Source organism: Rattus norvegicus, chromosome 6 (assembly GCF_021556685.1).
Source record: "Rattus norvegicus strain SHRSP/BbbUtx chromosome 6, alternate assembly SHRSP_T2T, whole genome shotgun sequence".
Classification (NCBI taxonomy): domain Eukaryota; kingdom Metazoa; phylum Chordata; class Mammalia; order Rodentia; family Muridae; genus Rattus; species Rattus norvegicus.
In genome coordinates, this window is record NC_141539.1 from 66,007,142 (window position 1) to 66,028,437 (window position 21,296).

The 21,296-nt window shown below is 37.4% G+C and overlaps 1 non-coding gene across 1 annotated transcript; it reads right to left on the reverse strand.

Annotated features, from left to right (window-relative positions):
* Nucleotides 1-20,417: 20,417 nt before the first annotated feature.
* Nucleotides 20,418-20,546, reverse strand: LOC148005219 (small nucleolar RNA SNORA11). The gene has a single exon (XR_015623546.1). It is a non-coding gene; the product is annotated as a small nucleolar RNA SNORA11 (small nucleolar RNA).
* Between the last annotated feature and the right edge of the window lie 750 nt (nucleotides 20,547-21,296).

The following is a 21,296-nucleotide window of genomic DNA, read 5'->3' on the forward strand; positions in this document are numbered from 1 at the left end:
AACATTGCTCCATTTCTTTCCTTTGAAATCATGTATTCATTCTTTCATATATTGCAACTGGACTCTCCTCTTCCCTCAGTCTCTCTTGCACCCCTCTTCTCTAGATGCACTCCGCCTACTTTAAATAGCAGGCCACCCAGGGATATTAACAAAACATGGCACAAGTTACAACAGGACTAGGCACATATCCTCATATCAAGCCAGGGTGGGTCAACCCCATAGGAAGCAAAGGGTCTGCAAAAGCAGGCAAACAAGTTAGAGACAGTCCCCATTCCCACTGTTAGGAGTCCCACAACATCATCAAGCTACAAATGATAACATCATAACATCACAAGTACAGAATATCATTAGGAATCATTTCATTGACTCTTTCTTTTACTGTTTCTTTTTTCTTTCTTTCCGTCCTCCCTTCCTTCCTTCCTCCCTTCCTTCCTTCCTTCCTTTTTCTTTTCTTCTTTCTTTTCTTTCCTTTCTTTCTTTTTTCTTCTTTCTTTTCTTTCCTTTCTCTTTCTTTCTCTAGCTCTCTTTCTTTCTCTTTCTTTCTTTCTCTCTTTCTCTCTTTCTTTCCTTCTTTCTTCCTTCCTTCCTTCCTTTCTTTCTTTCTTTCTTTCTTTCTTTCTTTCTTTCTTTCTTTCTAAGTTTGGTTCTATCCTAGGTCTCAGGGTCTTCCGTCCTCTAGTCCTGGCCCTCTCAGTAGTATCAGACATGGGATCCCTTCAATGGTGTGGTCCTCAAATTGGACCAGACATTACTTGGTGATTATCACAAGTTCTGTCTCACTTTTATTCCGGCACATCTTGTAGGCAGGACAAATTGTAGGTCCAAAGTTTTGTGGACAGGTTGGTGTTCCAATTCTTCCACTAGAAGCTTTGCCTGGTCACAGAAGATGACTGGTTCAGGCTCTGTATTTTGCAATATTAGACGTCTTTTATAGATTACTCTTGTAGATTCCTGGGAGTTTCCATTATACTAGATTTATACCTCACTGCGGAAATACCCACCCCCATTTCCCAATATTCTTTCTATCCATCCACCCACCTGATTCTTCCAGTTCCTATTCCCACATATCCCCAGGCTACCATTGAAATCTATTTTATTTCCCCTTCTGAGGGAGATTCACGTGTATCCCCTTGTGCCTGCCTTCTTACTTAGCTTTTCTGGATCTATGAATTGTAGCATGATTACTCTTTAATTTATAGATGATATTTACTTATAACTAAGTCTATTCTATGTTTGCCTTTCTGGTTCTGGGTTAACTTCCTCAAGATAATTTTTTTCTAGTTCCATCCATTTCCCTGAAAATTTCATGGTGTCACAATGGATAAGAGCACTGGATGTTCCAACAGAAGAGTAGGTTTCAATATCCAGAACCCACAGGGCAGCTAACAATTGATTGTAACCCATGTCTCAAGGGATCCAATTCCCAGTTCCCCATTTCTCCTCCTCTGTGTCAATTCATAGAACATGGGAGTCAAGAAAGTAGAATAGTGAGGGAAAATGGGAAGTAGGTTATTCTGAAGGGTTATTTTGTCTGTGTTCAGACTTTTCTTAATAACTATCCCAGCAGCTTGACCATGCTCTTCTTGATATGAATGTCTGTACTAGCAGTCTTCCAAAATCACAGGCAAGAATCACTGTAAGTAAACATTCTGTGTAGAATGCTTCATGAGTCACAGGGGTAATTAAAATAGAATTTTAAAACAAGTTTATAGAAAAGTAACTGAAAATTCACTGATAGAGGTATTTATCCTATGTTATTGGATCAAGATGTATAGTTGTAGAGACTTGACCACCTCAGTGTAGACATACTTAAAATTTGATCCTGTAGACAGCTTAATGGAAAATTAGCATCATGATAGAGGGCTAACATCCAAAATATGCAAAGAACTCAAGAAGTTAGACTTCAGAGAGCCAAATAAACCTATTAAAAATGGGGTACAGAGCTAAACGAAACATTCTCAGCTGAGGGTTATCAAATGGCCAAAAGCACCCAAAGAAATGTTCAACATCCTTAGTCATCAAGGAAATGCAAATCAAAACAACCCTGAGATTCCACCTCATACCAGTTGGAATGGCTAAGATCAAAAACTCAGGTGACAATAGATGCTGGCGATGATGTACAGAAAGAGGAACACTTGTTGGTAGGATTGCAAACTGGTCCAACCACTCTGGAAATCAGTCTGGAAATTCCTCAGAAAATTGGACATTCCACTACCTGAGGACCCAGCTACACCACTCTTGGGCATATACCCAAAAGATGCTCCAATATACAACAAAGACACATGCTCCACAATGTTCATAAAAGCCTTATTTATAATAGCCAGAAGCTGGAAAGAATCTAGATACCCTTCAACAGAGGAATGGATTGAAAAAATGTGGTACATCTACACAATGGAGTACTACTCTGCTATCAAAAACCATGACTTCATGAAATTCATAGGCAAATGGAATGAACTAGGAAATATCATCCTGAGTGAGGTTACTCAATCGCAGAGAAACTCACTTGGTATGCACTCATTGATAAATGGATATTAGCCAAAAAGCTTGAATTACCCAAGATGTAATCCACAGACCACAGGAAGCTCAAAAAGATGGATGACCAAAATGCAGATGATCCCACTCCTTGCTCTAAGATCAAGAATTAATAAATGGGACCTCATAAATCTTCAAAGCTTCTTCTGTAAGGCAAAGGACACTGTCATTAGGACAAAACAGTAACCAACAGATTAGCAAAAGATCTTTACCAATCCTACATCTGATAGAGGGCTAATATCCAAAATATACAAAGAACTCAAGAAGTTAGACTCCAGAGAGCCAAATAACCCTATTAAAAATGGGGTACAGAGCTAAACAAAGAATTCACAGCTGATGAATATCAAATGGCTGAGAAGCACCTAAAGAAATGTTCAACATCCTTAGTTATCAGGGAAATGCAAATCAAAACAAACCTGAGATTCACCTCACACAAATCAGAATCGCTAAGTTCAAAAACTCAGGTGACAACAGATGCTGGTGAGGATGTGGAGAAAGAGGAACACTCCTCCATTTATGGTGGGTTTGGAAACCGGTATAAGCTCTCCAGAAATCAGTCTGGGGGTTCCTCAGAAAATTGGATATTGCACTACCTGAGGACCCAGTCCTACCATTCCTGGGCATATATTCCAAAGATGCTCCAACATATAACAAGGACACATATTCCAATATGTTCATAGCACCCTTATTTATTATAGCCAGAGGCGGAAAGTACCCAGGTTTCCTTCAACAGAGAAATGGATACAGAAAATGTGGTACATCTACACAATGGAGTGCTACTCAGCTATCAAAAACAATGACTTCATGTAATTCATAGGCAAATGGATGGAAATAGAAAATATCATCCTGAGTGAGGAAATACATACAAGATGTGCACTCACTGATAAGTGGATATTAGCCCAAAAGTTCGAATTATCCAAGATGCAATGCATGGACCACATCAAACTCAAGAAGGATGACCAAAATGCAGATGCTTCACTCCTTAAAATGGGGAACAAAAATAACCATAGGAGGCGATAGGGAGACAAAGTTTAAATCAGAGACTGAAGGAGCGACCATTCACATCCTACTCCACCATATGTATATATATGTTGCCCATATATATACAGCCATCAACACTATATAAGATAGATGAAGCTAAGAAGTGCATGCTAACAGAAACCGGATATATATTTCTCCTGAGAGACACAGCCAAAACATGTCAAATACAGAGGTGAATGCCAGCAACAAACCACTGACCTGAGAACGGGACCCTGTTGGAGGAATTAGAAAAAGGACTGAAAGAGCTGAAGGGGCTTCCAACTACATAAAAACAACAATTCCAACCAACCAGTGCTTCCAGGGACTAAACTACTACCCAAAGACTATTTCTGGACTGACCCTGGGCTCCAATTTCATATGTAGCAAAGGATGGCCTTGCTGGGTACCAAGGGAAGGAGAAGCCCTTGATCCTGCCAAGGTTGTACCCCCAGTATATGGGATTGTAGGGGGTAAGGGGGGTGGACGTGGAAGGGAACACCCTTATAGAAGGGGAGGGAGGGTTGGGGGCTGATGGATAGGAAACCGGGAAAGGGAATAACATTTGAAATGTAAATAAGAAATGCCCAATTTAAAGAAAATGGAAGAAAGATACATTTTTTTTAAAAAGTGGGTAGAGGAGCTAGGAGAAGTGCAAAGAGGGAAATCTCTGGTTGGGATGTATTGTATAAGAAAATAATTGATTTTCAATGAAAATAAAAATAAAAAAGCAATTTTTAAAAACTCACTTTCATAGGTTTGTGAAACTAAAGAAAAACTTAAAGTAAAAATTAAAAATTATGCAACCATAAGAAATGTCAGGGCCTATGTAAAGGTGTAGAAAAATTCAGTTACCCCACTAAGTAGAAATTCCAACTCCTCAGGACAACGGAATCATGTGATAAATAGGAGATGGTATATAAAAGAATAAACACAGTTTTGTAACCAGTTATGGGCTCAACGTTAGCAACTCTGCACCTTTTCTTTATTGTTCATTAAAATATGTGTGTAATATATGCATCACAAGATAAATGTATTAAATATACACATTAATACATTCTAAGAAAATTTCACTTAGAACAAACAAGTTCAAGACATCTATTGTATTTCATATCAAATGCAAACTAATAATCATATATTATATTTCTGGAAAGTATAAAAAGTATATGTTTAAAATGTTCTTGCAAGTAAAATGATAAGGATTTGAAGTAATACATATGTAAAGTATCTTGAGATTTCATTACAAAATGTTCTTCTATAAACACGTATATATTTGAATATATTACTGTATTGTCCTGTTTGGGTCATTGCAGCTAATTGATAAATTGTGTTGGTAGAGAATTTTGAAATTTAATTTCATTACTGAACCATTAGAAAGAATAGTAACAGATATAAAGAATTAGAAAAATTTAGTATTTTTAAATATAGTTAAATTGAATCTTTGTGTCTTGTCATTTGGAGGGAAGGATGGAAGTTAATTCTATCTAGCCAGAGGGAGGATTGACCTTTATTATTGATGTTTGTTGTAGCGTTAGCAGTAGGCTGACATCCTAACTATCCTCAATGTTTTGAACATGAGCTGCAACAGAAACTCTCAGAAGAAACATTTGGTATTAGATCTGTGGCTCTTTTGGGGTCTGCCTACTAGATTTTAGGATATTGTTTCCAAGCTCTAGATAATGGTAAATCCATCTCTTGCTCTTTGTTCCCTTAAGCTACAGCCTACAATTTAGAAAATCTAATGTAGGCACATAGAATGGTCACTTTTTCCAAACTGATGATGCCTACGCTTGCATCTTCCTGTTTTCAAATCCTCAATACCTCAAATAAATTAGGTATCACTCCTTCTTTAAATGAGGAAAAAGAATACCCTTGGCAGGGAAGGGAGAGGCAAAGATTAAAACAGAGACTTAAGGAACACCCATTTAGAGCCTGCCCCACATGTGGCCCATACATATACAGTCACCCAATTAGACAAGATGGATGAAGCAAAGAAGTGCAGACCGACAGGAGCTGGATGTAGATCTCTCCTGAGAGACACAGCCAGAATACAGCAAATACAGAGGCGAATGCCAGCAGCAAACCACTGAACTGAGAATAGGTCCCCTATTGAAGAAATCAGAGAAAGAACTGGAAGAGCTTGAAGGGGCTCGAGACCCCAAAAGTACAACAATGCCAAGCAACCAGAGCTTCCAGGGACTAAGCCACTACCTAAAGACTATACATGGACTGACCCTGGACTCTGACCCCATAGGTAGCAATGAATATCCTAGTAAGAGCACCAGTGGAAGGGGAAGCCCTGGGTCCTGCTAAGACTGAACCCCCAGTGAACTAGTCTATGGGGGGAGGGCGGCAATGGGGGGAGGGTTGGGAGGGGAACACCCATAAGGAAGGGGAGGGGGGGTGTTTGCCCGGAAACCGGGAAAGGAATAACACTCGAAATGTATATAAGAAATACTCAAGTTAATAAAAAAAAAATAAATAAATAAATAAAAAAAAATAAAATAAAATAAAATACCTAACTTCTTAAGGGCTCTATAAAAGTCTCCTTTCCCCAACCTCTTTTCTCCCTACTCTACACACACACACACACACACACACACACACACACACACTCACACACACACACACACACACACACACACACACACCGCTACCAAATTTGTTAACATGTTACAAAAAAAGGGTACATATGAGCTAATCAAAATTGAGCATTCATTAACTATTATTGACCATTTTTTTTTATCCGAAGAGTATTTTCTGACATTCATTGTGGCTGCAATCTTACAATGACAAGAATTAGTATTCTAATGTGCATATTTGTCTGGGCATGCTTATAAGATGAAACAGATGCAAGTGTTTTATGTTAGTGAATTAATTGTTCTAATTCTATAAACAAGTAATTTCTCTGAAAATATTAATTAGGTTTTTATGACTGTGCTTTTGCCTTTACATCCCATTTTGTTTTAAAATATCGTGTGCTTTTTCAGTAGATATTTAAACATTTTGTCTTGGCTGTTTGATGTTGATCTCAGGTGTGATTTTTTCTTTCTTTTATTCATATAGCAATGAAAATTATGATAATGACAGAAATGAGTTGCATCAACAGACCTTCAGAGGTGCTATTTATTATTATTATTATTATTATTATTATTATTATTATTATTATTATTATTATACAGTACCATTTCTTGGAGAATGCATATCTCAATTTAAAATACTATTATAGATATTTAAAACACTTTAAAATAATTATAACAAACTCAGCACTGAAAATGCATTCAGTCACAGGGTACTTTCTATATTATGAACTTTGTAATTTTACTCCATTTTTCAAAAAAGTAAAATCTTCATAAACTCTGTAAAATAAAATTCATTAAAATATATAAGCAGTAAAATCAATAAATGTTTTAATATTTTTTACCAAATTAGCCCGACAGAAACAGGAAAGATCAAGGATCTTGATTTCAGTTAACTTGGTTGATCAGTGATCCTGGGAAAATATCAAGTCCAAATTGACTCTGTTTTACATTTGAAATTTTTTCTATAAATAGTAACTAGCAAACTGTTAACAGCTAAAACATTTTAATTTGTACTTTGTGACTATCAAATGGCATTTCTAAATTTTATATATGTGTGCTTGCTCTTATATGTGCACCATGTGTGTACCTACTGCCTAGAGAGAACAGGCAATCGGATACCGGGGACTGGAGTCACTGATGGTTGTAAGCCACCATGTCAGTGCTGAAAACAGAACTGCGTCCTGTCCGAATGCAGCTAGTGCTCTTAAATGCTGAACCATCCTCCAAGCTCCCCCCAAAATCTATTTTACAGTATAAAGATATGTATGTATGTATGCAATATATGTGTGTATGTATGTATGTATGCATGCATGTATGTATGTATGTATGTATGTATGTATGTATGTATGTATGTATGTATGTATGTGCATGCACCTAATGGTAATACATACAGATGTCTGGGTGGATGTTATGTGTAGGAATAGCAATTATGATTGAGGAGAAAGAGCCTTTCAATTTTAGAGTTTGTGGCAGGGCATGAGAAAGGGGATCATAGGAAGGGATGAAGAGAGGAAAGCAAAGAGCGAAAGTTATATAGTTTTATTTCATTTTTTCCTCATTTAAAACATTTTTCATTTATTTTTATTTATTTATTTATTTGAAGCATGCGTGTGTGATGCTAGTGTTGGTGTTGGTGGCAGGGTGTGTGCGTGTGTGTGTGTGTGTGTGTGTGTGTGCGCATGTGTGTAGGTAAAAGGACAATTTGAAGGAGTTGGTTCTCTACTTTCACTGTGTAGGACTCATTCTTGTCTCACAACAATAAAAAAAAAACAGTAACAACATTGGTGTTGTTACAACTAGTCAATTATGTAAAAGAGAATGATTTTTATAGTGAACCCTTTAAGACACAGAAAAGGATATCAAAGAAAATGGAATGATAGCCTTAGTCCATCCTCATGGATTAAAAGAAATAAGATAATGAAAATGACTATTATTAAAAACTGAGCTATAAATTCAATGCCATCCATCATCAAAATGCAATGTCATTTTTCATAGAACTGAAAAAATAATACTAAATTTGATATAGAATCTGTTGGATCACCTGGAAATGTAGTTATAGACAGTTGTGAGATGCCATGTGGGTGCTGGGAATTGAACCCGGGTCCCTGGAATACCAGTGCTCTTAACTGCTGAGTATCTCTCCAACACCATCATAGTATATTATTAATTTATAAACAGTCAGTAAGGATTGCGGAATAAAGTAGTGAGCCTAAAAGTAAACCAAAGCTTGTAAGGGAGACTGAGCTTTGATATAGCAAATCTGAAGATACAATAGCAAATAATAATCTCTGTGATAAATACTGAATCAACACAAGCAGAATTCCAACCTTTCATGGACCATCTTATACCACGGGTGGAAGTCAACTTAGGATGGACTGAAGACTAACAAGAAAATCTGAACCTGAACCGGAAAATAATTAAAGAAAAATATCTTTAAAAATTTAATTTCTATTTTATGGGTCTTTTTTTTTAACCTGCTTGTTTGTCTGTGCACTGTGGGTATGCAGTGTCCATGGAAACTAGAAGCAGATGTCAGAAATCCTGGAACTGGAGTTATAGAATGGCAGTTAGATAGAGTGCTATAAGTCAGAACTGGGTCTCTGGAGGAGCGGCCAGCACTCTTAACTGGTCAACCATCACTCAAACATAGAGAAGCTCTTCCTAATACAGTAATAAAAGCAAAAGACAAACAAACAAACACAGTGAAGCTACATCAATCCCAAATGTTACTGTACTGTAAAGGAAACAGGAAGCAAAGTGGAAAGTCATGTCCTGGATTAGGCAAACTATTTGCAAACTACACTGTTGTCATGGTGTTGATATCCAATACTTATAGTCGTTCCAGAAGTTCTATAGAAAATGCTATAAACCTAATTTTAAAAGGGCTAATGAAAATTGGATAAAAGGTCGAAACAGACTTTTTCCCCAAAGATAAAGAATTCTCGAATATGTATATGAAAGAGTGGTCACTGTCACCAATCATGAAAATGTGAATCAGAGCCATAAGGAGATGTCACCTCAGGGCTCTAAGGTGTCTATGATCAATAATGTAAGCTAACTATTGCTAAAATGGGGAAATGAATGCATGTAAACACTTTGAACAACTACTAAACAGTCATGGAAAACAGTTTCTTCAAAATTTGCTGTTTTGTTTAACAACTTTTCTGATGGATAAATGCTGAAGCAAAGCAATACTATCACTATATAGGGATATCTGTGCTATATAGGGATACCTGTGCTTCCAGGACTGTGGGGAAGCAGTGCTCACAATAACATGCAATCACTGTAAGACACATAAAAGTGGGTTAGTAGAAACTACTAATATATTTTTCTAAGACTAAGTTACTCAGCTTTTTTTTGGTTGTTTTTGTTTTGTATTGTTTTCAAAACAGGCAATTCTGCCATGAGACAAAATGAATAAATTTAGAGGGCATCGTACTAAGTGAAACAAATCCAAAATAAAAATCCTTCTTATTTAAATGCAATGTTTGTTCTCAGACTATCAATCATCTCTTAAACACTTTTTCTTTTAGAGCTAATCTTCCTCTAATCTACCCTTAATTAGTGACTGCAACTTCAGTGATCTATCTTGACACTGATATTCAATGATATATCTTGACACTATTTCCTCTCTCTCTCTCTCTCTCTCTCTCTCTCTCTCTCTCTCTCTCTCTCTCTCCCTCCCTCCCTCCCTCCCTCTCCCTCTCCCTCTTCCTCTCTCTGCCTCCCTCCCTCCCTCTCTCCTTCCCCCTTTCTCCCTCCTTGCTTCTTTCTTTCTTTTTTTCACTTTTATTGGTTATTTTATTTATGTACATTTCAAATGTTATACCACTTCCCAGTTTTCCCTCCCCAAGAACCCTATCCCCTCCCCCTTCCTCTATGAAGGTACTCCCCCACAAGCCTACCCACTCCTGCCTCAGAACCCTAGCATTGCTTTACCCTGAGTCATCAAGCTCCACGGGACCAAGAGACTCCCCTCCCAGTGATGTCCAATACGGCTATCCTCTACTACATATCCAGCTTGAGCCAGGGATCTCCCCATGTGTACTCTTTGATTGGTGGTTTAGTCACTGAGAACTTTGGGGGATCTGGCTGGTTGATATTGTACTTCTTCCTATAGGGTTGCAAACCCCTTCAGTTCTTTCAATCCTTCCCCTAACTCCTCCATTGGGCTCCTTCGATGCATGCAACTGGATCTCTGTTGGTCAGGCTCTGGCAGAGCCTCTCAGGGGACAGCTATACTAGGCTCCGTATGGCAAGCTCTCCTTGGCATCAACAATACTCTGTGGACTTGGTGTCTGCAGTTGGTGGTGCAGTTCCTGGATGGCCTTTCTTTCCACCTCTGCTTCACTCTTTTTCCTTGCATTTCCTTTTGACAAGAGGAATTGTGGATTAATATTTTTGAGGTGAGTGGGTGGCCTCATACCGCAACCTGGGGCTGTGCTGTGCATATGGTCTCTACAGGTTCTATCTCCCCTTTGTTGGACATTTAGACTAATATCCTCCCTGTTGGGTACTGGGAAACTCTTGGAAGCCTAGCATCTGGGATTTTCTAGTGGCTACTCTCAGTTCCCCCTCCCTCACTGCTGCACAACTCCTTTCAAAATCCCGACCCTCTGTACCCATATCAGACCCCCTTTTTCCCTCTCCTTCCTCCCTCCCTTCCAGATTTCTCTCTGCCTCTACTTCCCCAGATTATTTTTCTTCCCCCTTCTGAGTAGGATTGTAGCATCCAGCCTTTTGCATGGTCTTTTCTTCTTGGGTTGCATTGCATATGGTCATATAGTCTGTGAGTTGTATTGTGTAATTTCAAGCTTATTTTGGCTAATATCTACTTATCAGTGAATACATACCATGTGTGGTTTTTTGTGACTGGGTTACCTCACTAAGGATGATATTTTCTAGTTCTATCCATTTGCCTAAGAATTTCATGAAGGCATTGTTTTTAATAACTGAGTAGTACTCCATTGTGTAAGTGTACATTGTCTGTATCCATCTTTCCTACTTTTGGTTATTATAAATTAAGCTGCTATAAACATAGTGGAGCATGTGTCCTTGTTATATGTTGGAGCATCTTTGGGTATAAACTGAGGAATGGTATAGCTGGATCCTCAGGTAGTATACTACTGTCCAATTGTCTAAGGAAACTACAAACTGATTTCCAGAGGAGTTGGACCATCTTTCAATTCCACCAACAGTGGAGGACTGATCCTTTTTTTCCACATCCTTGCCAGCATCTGCTCTCACCTGAGTTTGATCTTAGCCATTCTGACAGATATAAGGTGGAATCTTAGGGTCATTTTGATTTGCACTTCCTTGATGACTAAAGATATTGAACATTTCTTTAAGTGCTTCTCAGCCATTGGAGATTCCTTACTTTAGAATTCTCTGTAGAACTCTGTACTCCACTATTTTTTTAATAGGATCATTTGGTTCACTGGAATCTAACTTCTTGACTTCTTTGTATATTTTGGATGTTAGCCCTCTATAAGATGTAGGGTTGGCAAAGATCTTTTCCCAATCTATGGGTTGCCATTTTGTCCTATTGACAGTGTCCTTTGCCTTACAGAAGCTTTTTGGCTTTATGTGAATAGTTGATCTTAGAGCATAAGCCATTGGTGTTCTGTTCAGGAAATTTCTCCCTATGTCCATGTTTTCGAGGTTCATTCCCACTTTCTCTTCTATTAGTTTCATCATATCTGATTTTTATGTGTAGGTCCTTGATCCACATGGACTTGAGCTTTTTACAAGGAGATATGAACTGGTCAAATTGCATTCTTCTACATGCTGACCACCAGTTAAAACAGCTTGCTTCCTTTCTTTCTTTCTTTCTTTCTTTCTCTCTCTCTCTCTCTCTCTCTCTCTCTCTCTCTCTCTCTCTCTCCCTCCCTCCCTCCCTCCCTCCCTCCCTCCCTCCCTCTCTCTCTCTCTCTCTCTCTCTCTCTCTCTCTCTCTCTTTCTTTCTTTCTTTCTTTCTTTCCATTCACTCTGCAATGTGCAGAGTGAACTGATTGACCTACTGTGAACTAGTGAGCACTGCTATCTGATTGCTTGAAGTGATATTCTGGTCATAGCCAGGCAGCAATCAGAAGGAATTTTAATCTGAATCTCACCCACTAAAATACCATCCGTGGACTATATCCCTCTACAAAAGTCAGGATCTTGCAAAGTTTTTGTCTTAGCTCTTTTGTTGAATTTGGTGTTGGTAGTTTCCCATGCTCTTGTTCAGGGACACCATTCTATCTTTTTTAAGATTTCTCTACATTATCTTCACATCTTTGTAGATTCTCTTTTGTACAGTTATTTTTTTAGGAACCTAGTTTGAATGTGCCTTCTTTTTTCTGCCTTCTGTAATGGATCTGATTATTGAATATATTTTCCTTTTTTCCTTTTAGCTTTGTTTCAAAAATAATTAGCTATAATATAGCATAATATATAATAATATAATATAGCATAATATAATATAATAATAACAGTGTAGACTGAAAAGGTATATGAGAATATTTTGTCATCTAATTCTATGCTTACAAAATCTACTCACACCCTACTGCTGTCATAATGACCATTTTGTGTTGGTAATCTAGTATTTGACTTCCTTAATGGTTAGAATAAATCACACATTAGGATGTTTTGAAACTGAACAGCATTTAAAACATTGTTTTACAATGTTACAGACTGGATTTATTAAATAAATATGATATTTATATTTTATCTTTGTAAAAATAGGCTTTAGTTTTATGGTGCAACTTAATATCTACTTGACATTTTATTTGGAAAATAAAAATGTTGAACATACAAACATCTGTAGGCTAAAATTGCATATCTTGTCTGTTCTTATCATATTATCCTTTTATGACATGATTCTTGATTTGACACTGAGAACTTGTGTAATTTGACCCTAACACTTCAGCTTCATCTACAACTAATTTTGAATATATGATATAAAGTTGAACCACAGTGAACTACTAGAAATTTCCTATCATCCTCTTTGCGGGTTGATCATCCTAACCTTAGTGAATTGCATTTCTCCTGTCGTGAAATGCCCTTGATGTCTCTAATTCACAGTCTTCCTAATATACCACTCAACTATTAGTTCAAATATCACCTCTTTTAGAAAGCAAGTGTTGTTTTCCCTGTGTAGATAAGAGCTCTTGAACTTCATCTTGCAGAGTCCTAATGCAGAATTTATGTTCACAATCACTAAACAGTGAGATCTTCTAAGAATAGGCATAGCCAAATTTCAGTTTGATTTATGAGCTCCACAGATAATGTTGACACATAGTAAATATTCAGGAAATACATTTGAATCAAAGTATCTTCTCCAAAAAATAGTTTTGTGCTGTTCATAATTTGTCATCTTCAGATCATTTGGAGGCAATATTTAGCTTGTGGTTCTAAGCATCTTATCTTGCTTTGCATGTGTTAAGCTATATAACAGTTTGGTTCATGTTTCACCACATTGGAATGACAGTATCGCAATATGATGCCCACATCATCTCTGCTTATGTTAATACCTGGGAGCTGATCTAGAATCTGAATCTGCCAAGAAAACTGACTTGCATATGTTCTGAACCTTACCTCCAAAATTACATTGAAATAAATTCTTGCTAAGCATTAACATGACTACTCCCATGTTAATTGACTGAAGTCAAAATCAGGAGAACAGAGCAAAATATACACCCAACAAAAGAAGAAAAATACATTTGTAGGAGGGATTTCATATTTAGCTTTACCTACTTCAAGCATTGTCACCATGGATTAGGAAAAATAATAGTAAAAATAAATAGCAAAAATCATAGTAGTAAAATAATTTTAGTAAATTATTTTTGATGTTCATTAAATCTTTTCCATTTAGACAATAATATCCTTTCAATAATAACTTTCTTTGAAGAGATGAATTATTTACTATTGTAATGCATGCTATTATAATTTTTATTTTAAAAATATTTTAAAATCTATTCTTAGGAAAGATTTACTTGACTTTCCAAACAATGTTAATACTATAAGTATATATTTAAATCTATAAACTCGTCTTTAAAGTCTGAGCTAAATACCTAACATTGTTAGTTAGAAACATTTCAGAGCAATATATATCTGGTTTTAAAATTGGGTGTGTAGTACTTCTAATTTGTCCCTGTGAACAGATTTAATGGTATATTAGTAGATACTCTTCTTTTATGCTTTTGAATAAATATCTTATTTGAACTTATGGTCTATGTAAGTACTATACAATATATTCCTGAAAAAGTAACTGGACGATAAGATCCCAGACTTGTTTTCATTGTCTTACAGACATGCTTCACTGATATACTTTTAATGGCCCTCAATGTAAGGATAGGTAATAGTGTTCTTGGATCTGCTACCGTGTAAGCATCCCTGTATAATTCCAAATTAGAATCCCTGTCACATCAGTGGTGGAGGAAAAGGTTGATACAGGAGAAGTAAGCAAGGCAAGGATCTTAATCAGTGTCCTATTGTGGTGAAGAAACACTGCAACAACAGTAACTCTTATAAAGTATTTAATGGGGACTTGCTTACCAATTGGAGATTTAATTCATTATCTTTATGGTAGGGAGCCTTGAGGTGTGCAGACAGACAGGCATCGTAACTGAGAGTTCTACATCCAGATCTGCAGGCAGCAGAGAGAGCCACAAGACCTGGCTTGGGCTTTTGAAACCACAAAGTCCAACCCCCAGTGAGACACTTCTCCCAATATTTACCATTATGTGTGATTTTCTTCTTCATACACACACACACACACACACATACACACGTATACATAATTCTTTAATTAATGTATAATACACATACATATGAGAAAAATCAAAATTTAACCAAAGTATAAAATATACTTATAAATAAAAATATCAGAGTACTAAAAATTATGCACTATGATAAATCAAAACTTATCCTAAGACTACTAATGTATTTAAGTATTTGGAAAATTGTGTAGTTTCTTATATAAAATGTTAAAGCATCAAAGTAACATGATTACATCTATAAATGGTGAAAATTAAATAGAAATATATAGACCTTTTCAAACTTACCATGTATACACTACGTTTAAAAAGAAAATTAAATTTGGCAATTGAACTGGAAAAGAGTTATAATTTATATGAAATAAGTTGTCCAAACCGATAAATATCACTAAAGACTGTATGGCTGCAATAATCTATCAAGATGACATTTGCTTTGATTTAGAAATACTAAACAAAAATTGACAGTGAGTCAATAATTGTATGCTCATTGTACCCTGTAACAAAACAAAACAAACAAAATCAATGAAGGTCTTATGAGAATATTTAAGATCCTTTTAATTATAATAAATATATCAAGACTCTAAAAAAACTAAGAATATATATGAAAAAGGAAAAAAAATCTTGACTACATCTTTTTACAGAAAGCTGCCCCTCCTTCTCATAATGTGTGTAGCAGTGGCCAATTAAGAGAAGCATTTTTCTGATACTATCCAATTCACATAACTTCAAGAGATAGTCATTATCACTATTTTGCACAGAAAGACAGTAATGTATAGGTCTTACAGCTAGGAACTATTCACCAAGGAAACTATTAATGGAGTCAAAGGCTAACAGCAGATTTGATGGGAAATCTGTGCAACACAAAGAAAAGGGAATTATTATCTGAGTCACAAAACTAGTTTTTTTAATTACTTAACAATAGAAGTCGGTGAGAAAGGAGCCCAGGGTAAAGTAAAATGTGTCAATATGCATTACACAGAATAAGAAATTCGAGTGGTCAGCAAATATGAATGTTGTATTAGTTACTTTTCTGTTGCTGTGATAAAACAACACACAGTCAAGGCAATTTACAAAATTATTTTATTTTGTCTTACAGTTCCAGAGCCTGTTTCCACAATGTCCAGGGAAACATGGCAGCTGGTAGCAGGCAGGGCAGCTGGGGCACTGAGAGTCATGTCCTTTAACACAAACATGAAACAGGAGTGAATGGGAAGTGGGATAAGAGGATAAGCTCTCAAAGCCCGCCACCAGTGACATACTTCTAACAAGACATTACTACAGAGACCCTTGGATATTCTGCTAGTTAATCTAACAATGGCATTTCAATTGAGCCTCTCTCTTCACTAAATATTAATAAGATCCACAACACCAGCTGTTCTGACTTGTAATTATTTTGAAATGTTTCTCAATTAAGTGTTTGAGAAAACAGGGCTCATATTTATCGTTAATAAATGTACACTTAAAATGCAAATGTATAGAATATTGGAAAGAACATCACATTCAGAACTGAAAATAAAATTAGAACTTCATACGCAGCTATCACATCTGTCATTCCCACGACTTCTTCCCTGCAGCTCCTCTTTCCTTGCAAATTCATGAACTTTTCTTCTTTAATGATTACATTTAATGTTTATTCATGTGGATGTGAAAACACTAAAATACTATCTGTGAAGACAATGTAAATAATAGTTATGCAGTTCTTAGGGCAGCTGTTAGTGAGCTTGCTGGACAAGACATCTGCCAAAGAAAACTAGAGAAAGGCAATGGAACCATCCCAAGAGAGAGAAGTGTGTTGCTGTTAGCAACACTGGAAAGGCAGAACAATGCATACCCTCAGAAGTCGTGAGGCTTCTGAGCAAATGCCATTGTTAGATTAACTAGCAGAACATCCAAGGGTCTCTGTAGTAATGCCTTGTTAGAAGGATTTGGAGTTTGCCTGAGGAGTTTCTTCATTAGGTCCCCCATTGCTTTCCTTTGGAGCAGTAATGTGTATTTTGTGTCGTGTTATCTTGGAAATATATGCATTTTTCACTTTACTGTTGAATGTATAGATCGTTATAGTTCACAGAATGCTTTGTGTTTCATAAGAGATTTTTAACTTTTAAAGTGTGTTGAGCTAGAAGGATATGGGGACTTTTAGGTTTGTACTAAATGCATTTTGCAGTCTGATATGACCACCAGCCCATAGGAGCCAGGATGTGGACTGATCCACATGAACTCATATATTTCAATACTTTGTTTACCATTGGCAGAGTGGTTTGGGAATGATTAAAAGGTGGTTCTTGTTGAAGGAGGCTAGTCTCTCCGTTTGGGTTTTGAGGTTTTATAAGACTCATGACATTCCAAGTGACTTTTGTTCTTCTTCTATTTTTGAGTCAAGATGTAACCTCTAAGCTGTTCTTTCTGCCATTCGTTTACAAAGATACAAAGGATTCTACTCTATCCTTCTGAACACATAAGCCCAAATAAACTCTTTTATTTAATAAGTTGCCTTGCTCATGGTATCTTATCACAACAATGGAAGGGCAATTAAAACAATGCCATTTGGGAAAATTAAGATTATAAAAAATGGGGCTGGGGATTTAGCTCAGTGGTAGAGCGCTTACCTAGGAAGCGCAAGGCCCTGGGTTCGGTCCCCAGCTCCGAAAAAAAGAACCAAAAAAAAAAAAAAATGATCAATGAGATTAAATAACATCAAAAAGAACTAAACTTTGAAAATTCAGATTATCGTTTTAAAAATCACTGTCATTGGTGATATTTTGAGATAATTTAGATAAAAGTCTGAAAGAAATGTTATAATTATTTAGCCTATTTAATGTGACAGATTAAATGTCCCAGATGAACACAGCAATTTTAGATAGGTTAAATTTCCAAAACAACTCAATAAGTAATATTTCTTAATTTGGAGTGGATGATGTGTTGAATGAAAAATAAAGGATAAAATAAAGGAAAAAGCAAAGAGAATGAGGTCTGACAAGGTCAAGAACAAATACAAGGAAGGTCACTGCACTTGAAGTAACTTGTTCAAAGAATACCAGAGGAACAAAATTGTTGGCAAATAATTATTTACTACAGACATTGTAATGCATAGTTTTAGAAATGTAGATCCTGCAATAACTTTAAGCTATCTACAATGAATGGATGTTAAACTCAATAACAATACATTTTAATTTTCAAAATGCTAATTCTTAAATAAATGCTAAACTCACAAAAAGACCCTCAGGCAAAATGTAGAATTTACAGCTGTAAAAGTTAATTTACATGAAAGAGTTCTCATGCCTTCCTCAGAAACATCTTTGTCCTAAAAAGCAACAGACAAACATGAAAGAACACACAAAGTTAAGCAGAAAGCATTGACAGCTGCAGTCATTTATTTTGCAAACTCCTGGTTATGTGGTAGCATGCCTACTAGATATGAGGTAGAAAAATAAAGACAAAGTAATTGATGAAAGATATAGCCAGAAGGCCTTTAACACGTTTTCAAACACACTGTTCATATGTCCTTGAATTTTATATTAGAATCATATCAATGGAAATTAATTTTATGCCATTAAATTTTCAAAATATTTCCTTTGCTGTAGCCATGTCACAGAACAAAAGCCACTAGAAGAGAATTTTTAAGTTTTGATTATTTATAAAAATGAAATTGCTTGTATTTCATCACATATTTGCAAAACACTAAATGTTAAAGTGTGACTAGCTAATATCCACTTATTGGTGACTGCATACCATGTGTGTTCTTTGGTTATTGGGTTAACTCAATCAGGATAATACTTTTTAGTTCCAACCATTGCCTAAGAATTTCATGTAGTCATTGCTTTTAATAGCTGAGTAATATTCCATTGGGTAAATGCACCACACTTTCTGTATCCATTCACCTAATGAGGGACATCTGGGTTGTTTCCATCTTCTAGCTATTGTAAATAAGGCTGCTACGAACATAGTGGAGCATGTATCCTTGTTATATGTTGGAGCATCTTTTGGGTACCTGCCATGGAATGGTATAGCTGGGTCCTCATGTAGTGCTATGTCCAATAGTTATTTTGACTGGTGTTAGATGCAATCTCAGGTTTTTTGATTTGCATTTCCATCGTGACTAAAGATGTTGCATATTTCCTTTGGTGCTTCTTGGCCGCTCTATATTCATCAGTTGAGAATTATTTTTCAGTTCTGTACCTCATATTTTAATAGGGTTATTTGATTCTCAGGAGTCTTCTTCAATTCTTTGCATGCATTGAATATTAAACCTCTATTGGATGTAGAATCTTTTCCCAATCTTTTCCCAATCTGTTGGTTGTCATTTTTTCCTATTGACAGTGTCCTTTGCCTTAGAAACTTTTCAATTTTATGATATCTCATTTGTCAATTCTTGATCTTAAAGCATAAGCCATTGGTATTCTGATCAAGAAAGTTTTCCCCCGTGCTCATGTGTTTGAAGCTCTTCCTCACTTTCTCTTTTATTAGTTTCAGTGTATCTGCCTTTTTGTGGGGGTCCTTGATCCACTTGTACTTGTGCTTTGTGCAAGTTGATAAGAACGTATAGGTTTGCATTCGTCTACATTCTGACTTCCAGTTGAACCAGTACCATTTGTTGAAAATGCTGTCTTTTTCCCACTGGGTTGTTTTAGCTCCTTTGTCAAAGATCAAGTGACCATAGGTGTTTCATTCATTTCTGGGTCTTCAATTCTATTCCATTGATCTACCTACCTGTCTCTGTACCAGTACTATACAGTTTTTTATCACAGGGTATAGTGTGAAGTGCTCCTTTTAAATATGTCCTATGAAAGCAAAATTCTTAAGTGTGGTGCTTCTTAATTTGCCCAGCATTGCCATTTTACTTGTCAGGGAAAGTCTACCCTGCACAGGAAATGTTTAGTTTTGTAACAGTTCTTTGAAGTGCTTCTTCATTATAGTTGTTAAGATCATAACGATTTTTGGAAAAAGGAGCCAACCTCTACATATATATGTCTGTATATGTTGTGTGTGTGTGTGTGTGTGTGTGTGTGTATGTGTGTGTGTGTGTGTGTGTGTGTGTGTGTGTGTGTGTTCACATTAGGCTAACAATAAGGCAATTTCCAAGAATGGGGCTGAATTCAATAATTGCTTTGGCTTGTAGAAATTTCTCCTAGCACTTGTTTCTACATGTTTAAGTAGTAATGGTGCCCTGGCTTACAAACCAGGGCAGAGAAGGAAATGCAGGTATTAGAAAGAAGAGTAAAAATTTCCCCATCATGCTAGTGTTGCATAGTCCTTCAAAGATTGTTGTCACTGAATTGTGGTCTTCACTATTGAAACAGGAAACTTCCGCCCAGTGCTGAGGATAGGGCCCCTCCAGCACACCAGACTCAGGCTCTCAGCCTGAGTTCGCCTCCTACGTGGGGCCGGGTTGCTCCAGTCCAGTGTTCAGGGTTGGAAAGCTGCTTCGGAGGTGGGGCTAACGCAACCTGCATTTGACAGAAGTCAACCGCCTTTTGATGAAGCTAAAAGACATGATTTTATGATCCTTGGTTTGGTTTGGTTGTTTTTAAATTGTAGGACATGTGTGGGAAGGACAGCAACATACTTTGTAGCCCTCCTCACATCATGACCAGGTTCGTATTGGGTGTGTTATAAACAGAGGAGCCATTCCTCAGGCCCCCTGCTCTGAGCACACCCTAGTGTACAGGCTTGCTTTTTCTAGTTTGTTTCTGGGGGAGAGTAAGCGGTGTCCTGCTGGATGTGGTAGCACTTGCCTATAATCCCAGCAGGAGGATCAAGGCCATCTCAAGCTACAATAGCACGTTCCAGGACAGCCTGGGCTGTAGAATAGAAGACCTTGCCTCATACAGCCAAAGAGAGAGAAAAAGAGAATCCTTTAATCAGAACTTTTGGCTGCCGCTGCAGAGAGCCCCTGGGCAGCACCCCACGAGCGAACTTGAGCCTCGGGATCACAGGTAAGACCAAATTTTCTGCTGCAAGAAAGCTGCCTGGTGAGCTTGGGACACACGGAAACAGAATTTCTCTAGAACCGGGCACGTTCTGTGTTTACCGGAAGTCCCACACCCGCGGATCCCGGCCCGCAGCAGCTCTCTGCTCCCAGACCCGGTGAGAGAGAGACCGAACCGCCTGGTCAGGTGGGCACTCCTGAGGCTGCAGAGCGGAAGAGACCACCAACACTGCTCACCCCTGCCCACATCCCTGGCCCAAGAGGAAACTGTATAAGGCCTCTGGGCTCCCGTGGGGGAGGGCCCAGGAGCGGCAGGACCCCAGCCAGAGACACCGCCGGACCCTGAAGGAAACAGACCGGATAAACAGTTCTCTGCACCCAAATCCCGTGGGAGGGAGAGCTAAACCTTCAGAGAGGCAGACAGGCCTGGGAAACCAGAAGAGACTGCTCCCTGCACACACATCTCGGACGCCAGAGGAA